Below are 6450 nucleotides of genomic sequence, written 5' to 3'. Positions count from 1 at the left end.
TAGTGCATTTTGGGGGGGGGGGGGGGGGGTTATGATGAGACATAATGCTGGGAGTAAAAAGTTAGACACTGATTCACTTCTGTAAAGGTCACAGCGCCCATGTGAATGAGCCCCAAGACCTCATTTACACACAGAGAGCTTAATTTATTGTCTCTGTACAGTTTTATTGTTTAGATTTATCAGGAATTTTGTAAGTTATGTTATGTTTGTGTCTGCTAATCATGATTTTCATGTATTTTTATATTTTAGTCTTAATAACGATTTTATATTTTTGTGGGGGGGAGGGGGGAAGGCTGTCCGGCAGGCTCTATGGGGCCCCGGGATTTCTACTGGCAGCCCTGCTCTCAGTGGCCGGGCCTTGGTGCCCAGGGGGCCACATGTTTGCATGTATTAGCACTGATAAAGCTGTGCTTAGAGCGCACGCCCTGCGAGCTCCCGGCACATTGACCAGTGGCTCGCAAAAAGATCCCGATCGCTTCTTACGATTGGGAGTTTTTCATTCATGTTACTGATGTGACAGCTGAACACAATGGTCACATGGTTACAAGCCCTGCCTCCCAGAATGGCAAACCCCTTAAAAGGGCGCAAAAGGGTTTAGGGGAGACATACAATTGGCAATAGAAAATTAGGTAAGGACTCGTTGACACCAGGTGCATTGAGCTGCATTTAAAACAATAGACCAATGCAGTCTCAATGCAAGGGTACAATGAAAACACCATACATGTACGGAGGTCTATATTGCTGCAAAAGAAAGAAAATGCAGCAGTTTTTATGCAACATGACATGCTGCAATGCATAGAATGGAATGAAATGTCATTTAACCACTGTCAGACCGGAGGATTTTCCCCCTTAATGTCCATGCCCTATTTTGCGAATCGGCACTGCGTTAATTTAACGGACAAGTGCGTGGTCGTGTGACACTGTACCTAAATAAAATTGATGTTCTTTTTTCCCCACAAATAGAGCTTTCTATTGGTGGTATTTGATCACCTGTGTGATTTTTATTTTTTGTGCTATAAACAAAAAACGAGAGTAAATTTTGCAAAAAAATATATATTTTTCACATTCTGCTATATAACATTCCCAAAAAAAAAAATAATAATAATTTAAATCAAAACTACGGGAAATATTTATGTCATTTTTATTGTTAAAATAAAAAATTTTTTTTACTAGTAATGGCGGCGATCTGCAATTTTTAGCGGGACTGCAACATTGCGGCGGACAGATCGGATCCCTAACTGACACTTTTGGGGGGACCAGTGACATTACTACAGTAATCAGTGCTAAAAATATGCACTGTTACTGTAATAATGACAATGGCAGGGAAGGGGTTAACACTGTGGGTGATCAAGGGGTTAAATGTGTACCTAGGGGCGTGTTTCTAACTGTTGGTGGGCGTGGCTTGTGAAATGATCACAGAGACCTGTGTTCCTATATAGAAGGATCAGAGGAGCTCTGTGATCATTCCAGGGAGAAGAACGGTCAGCTGTGTTTAGAACAGCTGACCGTTCTTCTCTCTTCGCTGGGAACGATCGCGGGTGTCAGGCGGCCTCTGTGTTTTTGGAAAGGGTGGGGGACTTTTTTGGAGCGGGCCTGGGAATCTGGCCACTGGGTCCTTAATAACCGGCTGACAGCTGAATGTAGAAATTTGCCAGCAAAAAAAAATTCACTAAAAAAGTGCATGGAGCCCCCCGCCCCCCCAAAACCATACCAGACCCTATGTTGATGGGGACAAGGGCTTCTTCCCCACAACCCAGAGCTGTGTTCGTGGGGGTCTGTGGGCAGGGGGCTTATCAGAATCCGAAAGCCCCCTTTACCAAGGGGGCCCCCAGATCTCAGCCTCTCCCCTATGCAAATGAGTATGGGATACACTGTACCTCTACCCATTCACCAAAAAAGTGTCACAAAATAATAAACACACAGAGACAGTTTTTGACCAATCCTTTAATAAAAATGTCTTCTTCTTCCCCTGCTTCTTCCCCTGCTTCTTCCTCTGGTCTTCTTCCCCTGCTTCTTCCACCGGTCTTCTTCTTTCTCTGGTCTTCTTTCTCCAGTGTTCTTTTTCTTCCTCCGTTGCTCCCCCCACCGATCCGCTGAAAATAAAAAAAAATAAAACACCCTCCTCCGACGCTGCGCTGATCTGTCCGCTTCAATGTCACACACTTCATATATAACTATGGGGTTTGGCCATCGGATGGCATCATCCAGAGACCCCTCCACCTTGTGACGCCATGGACCCATCATTCCCTTGGGCAGTAATGTCACAAGGAGGCGGGGTCTCTGAATGACATCATCAGTCCAATCGCAGCGTCGAAAGAGGTTCATTTTTATTTTATTTTAAGCGGGTCAGCAGGAGGAGCAGCGACTGAGGAAGAAGAACACCGGAGAAAGAAGAAGACCGGAGGAAGAAGCAGGGGGAAAAGAAGACCAGAAGAGGAAGAAGAGCAGGGGAATGAAAAGAAAAAATAGGAAGAAGCGGAGAAAGAAGAAATTTTTTTGTCTATTGTCTTTTGTCACACTACACTACTTTTTTAGTGAATGGGTAGAGGTACAATGTACCCCATACTTATTCACATGGGGGGGGGGGGGCATGATCTGGGGGCACCCTTGTTAAAGGGGGCTTTCGGATTTTGATAAGCCCCCATGCCCTCAGACCCCACAACCACAGCCCAGGGTTGTGGGGAAGAGGCACTTGTCCCCATCAACATACCCCATGTTTAGGGCATATGGCTTGGTATGTTTCAGGAGGGGGGGGGGGCTTCGTACCCTCCCTTTCCTGAACTGCCAGGCTGCATGCTCAGATAAGAGTCTAGTATGGATTAAAGGGGAGGACTCCACTCCGTTTTTCATTATTTTTTTTTTGCCGCCAATTATTTATTTCTTTTGTTCAGCTGACAGTTGATGACTCATCGGTTGTCAAGGAAGCGGCAGCAAAATCGCGGTTTAAAACCATAGTAAGCACAGAAAAAAGCACTGCTGAAACGCTCAAAAGCAACATAGATGTATAGATGTGAATCGAGTCTACAAGCTGACTCTAAGTCAAAGGAGAACAAAAGTAAGTGCACCTCTGTGACCCAGAAGAGAAGTATGGTCAAAAAAGCTTTGGCACTACTTCTCTTTTAAAGCATTACAATGAATGGTCAAAGTGCAGGTTTGCTTTAAATCGTCCCTTGGAACATGTTAGAACATGCCGGTCTATGAACACAGCACGATGATGTAAGGTTTTGAAAAACACGGCTGTCATCATAAGACTATTCAGTATTTCCATAGGCTGGTGTCAGATATGGCCCTGTACTGAACCATGCTTATCTAAATGATAATAGACGTGTAAATGTTATATGGACCTCTCCTGTTGTCACAGTCAATATTTGCTCAATGCTTTATGTCATTTCCACTAACCTAAATCCTCATCTTCTCCTGCAAGAAGATGTACTGTGACCTCCTTGAGTCAGAAATACTGCACCATGTCTGTTTTTGTTAAAGAAGACCTCCACTTTCTAATAACATGGAACATCAGGTATATTGGTTAGCCACTTTAGTACAATCCTGTAATACCCCTTGCAACATTGGACTCAAATGTTTTTTTACATTTTTATTATACACAAGGAAACATTTGCGGCTTGGTGCCTTTTGACTTGTATAGGCACATTTGGCAACTGGAATTCCTGCTAATTTTGACATATTGAATTTGCCACACCGTGACCATGGCAAGGTGAAATGACCCGAGCATCTGCAAAGAAAATTTGCTTGTTTTTTTACCACCCCTTGCCTCCTGTGCGAACCTAGCCTTAAAGTGCAAAAGAAAAACATGTACAGTACATCTCTGCAATATATGCACATTTCCCTGTGTTTTATTCCTTCAAAGATCCTGCAAGTAGAGAAAAATACTCGCTGATCCTGGCAAATATGCACTCAGCACCTCATTTTCTGTTGTGGGCTTACTGAAATGATATCTCAAGGGTGTCCGCCCTGGTCAGTCGGTTTTTGCTAAACTACAGAACAGCTCCTCTTCATTTCCACAATGTAGAGGGGAGGTGTTTTATAGTTCAATGAAAGAAATAGGAGGGCTGAGTAAACTCATTGCGATAACACAGGAAATATACAGAGGAAGTAGGACAGCACTGGATTCCTCATATGATCAACAGATGCATTTTTGCCGTTATGGAAACAGATATAGTAAATAACATTTTCTATTGTATATTTAGTATATAGGTTTTCATTTTATCATTTACTATGTGTGCTTTTTTTTACATTTGTAGCTCTACCCCTATAGGAGCAGTTGGTGATACCTAGCTCATTTCAAACTGTACAGAGTCTTCCTGTCCCCACAGGCACCAGTCCATACACTGGCTCCAACAACTCAGTCCAGGGGAAGTCTTTTTGACATGTATTGCTTCAAGAGCTTTTAAACAAGAAGGGGTTATAGCATGAGATACTCCAAAATGCTTGCACAGTAACAGGACGACACTTTTCTCGAGGTTCCATCTCCAGGATTCTGTTTTGGACCAGGGAATGACCAGTACTCTGTGACCCTATGAGAGCTGTCTTAGTACATAGCTACCTCTGGCACTTACACCCCAAAAGCAAATTGTCACCAGGAATCAATTCAAGGTCATTACTCAAAAGTCCCCAGGACAGTTGCACCTCTATCAGCTTCCTCTGGACACGGTCCAGTGAGGGAGACCAACCTTCTCTAGACCAGATCCAGATCCTGGTGACTTCCTACAGCCAGCTCCTCAGAAGATCACTTCAGGTCCCCAGCTCTTCCATAGCTGAGACCACAAGGAACAGTAATTAAGTCCACAGGCCTCCTAGGTAAGCAGCCCCAAAGGCTTTTGGAACCCTCCCTGCCAAGGAAAGAACAATCTCCCCAGGGCTTCAGACTATTTATCACCTGTCCAGCCACCTTTTGGACACTCCTCTCCAGGGATTGGATACCGCATGATAAACATTCAGGTCATTTGAATCTCCCTTCCTATGTTCTGGACGCTTCTTCCAGAGACAGGGGGAAGCAATCAAACTCCCAGCCTGTGAAACCCATAACAGACCAAAATAAACAATCACTGCTCCCTTGTCTACAGAAGGAGCAAAAACTAAACTTGCCTAACATCCTATACTAGGAGGGTGATACACATGTTGATGGGCTTCAACAGAACAGTGTCATTTAATTGGGCTGAAAAAGTGTAGTGATTTATGCATAATTGATTTCACTGACAAATTATTGATTTCCCATTGACAATGTTTTTTTGTTGTTTCGTTTTTATCTTTGGTATTTTTTTAAATGTTTTTTCTTTGTATTTATGTCCTTACTTTGCTTTTCTTGTGTTTGTATTGACCATTATTTGTGTACTATTACATGAATTGTTTTTTCTTTCTGTAAAAATAGCACAAGAATGGGTCAAGGATAGTGGAAGAGAGGTTCTGTATCCCACAGGAGTCATTTAAATCCAATTGCTCTCTTAAAAATTGAAAATAACCGCCTTAGCGTCACCCTCCTCATTGACTTTAATTTTGCTAAAATCTTTAGATTTTCACTGAAATGAATGCTCTCAATTTTCTTCACCCCTGTTAGTTGTGCAGCGCCTCTAGTAAAAGGTGTTGTACAACTAAGGATCTAAGGCGCCTTTGTAAATTGCCTCTTCTATCTTGTATACTTCCCTGACAAAAGTGCTGTGGGCCTTTCCATTAGTTTGGAGGCCACGGGTCTTCTAGTAAGCAGCCATTTCTTTATTATATGTTGGTGGTTGCACGTCAGGTGGATGGATCACTGAATCAACTGCTACATGCACATTGTGAACTATGGTGGTTTGGATCACGGAACTCTCCTTTTTTTCACACATCAATTAATTTTTTGGACATTATATGTTTTGTTTGATAATTTTTTTATGCTTATTCACAGACTTTTCATGAAATTTTTTCACTTATTTTGATTCAATTCAAGTTATATATGAGTTTGCTTATGCTTTTAATTTTTATGCATTCACTTATATTAATTATGCTATTTTGATATTCATGCACTTGACACTTAATTATCATGTTTTATCATTTTAAGCGCTGCACTTTATTTGTATATCTTGTATCAAGAGCAATCCCGCCACCTGCAGGTATAACAAGACACTGCATCTTAAAAACACTGCAATGCAAAAAGCGGCTGGAGATTTTGTAAAAAAAAACACCAGATTTTGCATTTTTTTAGTAGGGAAGTGCAAAGAGCAGGGGCTTTTTACTGTTTTGTATATATTTTATTTATTTAGGGCTAACATTTTATATTTTATTTAGATACAAAACGGGTTACCTACATTATTTCAGATCACTTGGCTATCTTCAAAGAGAATACCACAACTATCTTTGTTTATATTCTTTCCCACAGAGGCATAAATAATGTAATGTTAACATTTGGCACCCAGGGCAAATTCCCCACATCTCCTGCAGGGTGCCTCGGATCCTGAC

This window comes from Pelophylax lessonae (assembly GCF_965119305.1).
Source record: "Pelophylax lessonae genome assembly, chromosome: 8".
Classification (NCBI taxonomy): Eukaryota; Metazoa; Chordata; class Amphibia; order Anura; family Ranidae; genus Pelophylax; species Pelophylax lessonae.
The sequence above is the reverse complement of the archived record's forward strand: the minus strand, read 5'-3'. Positions refer to the sequence as shown.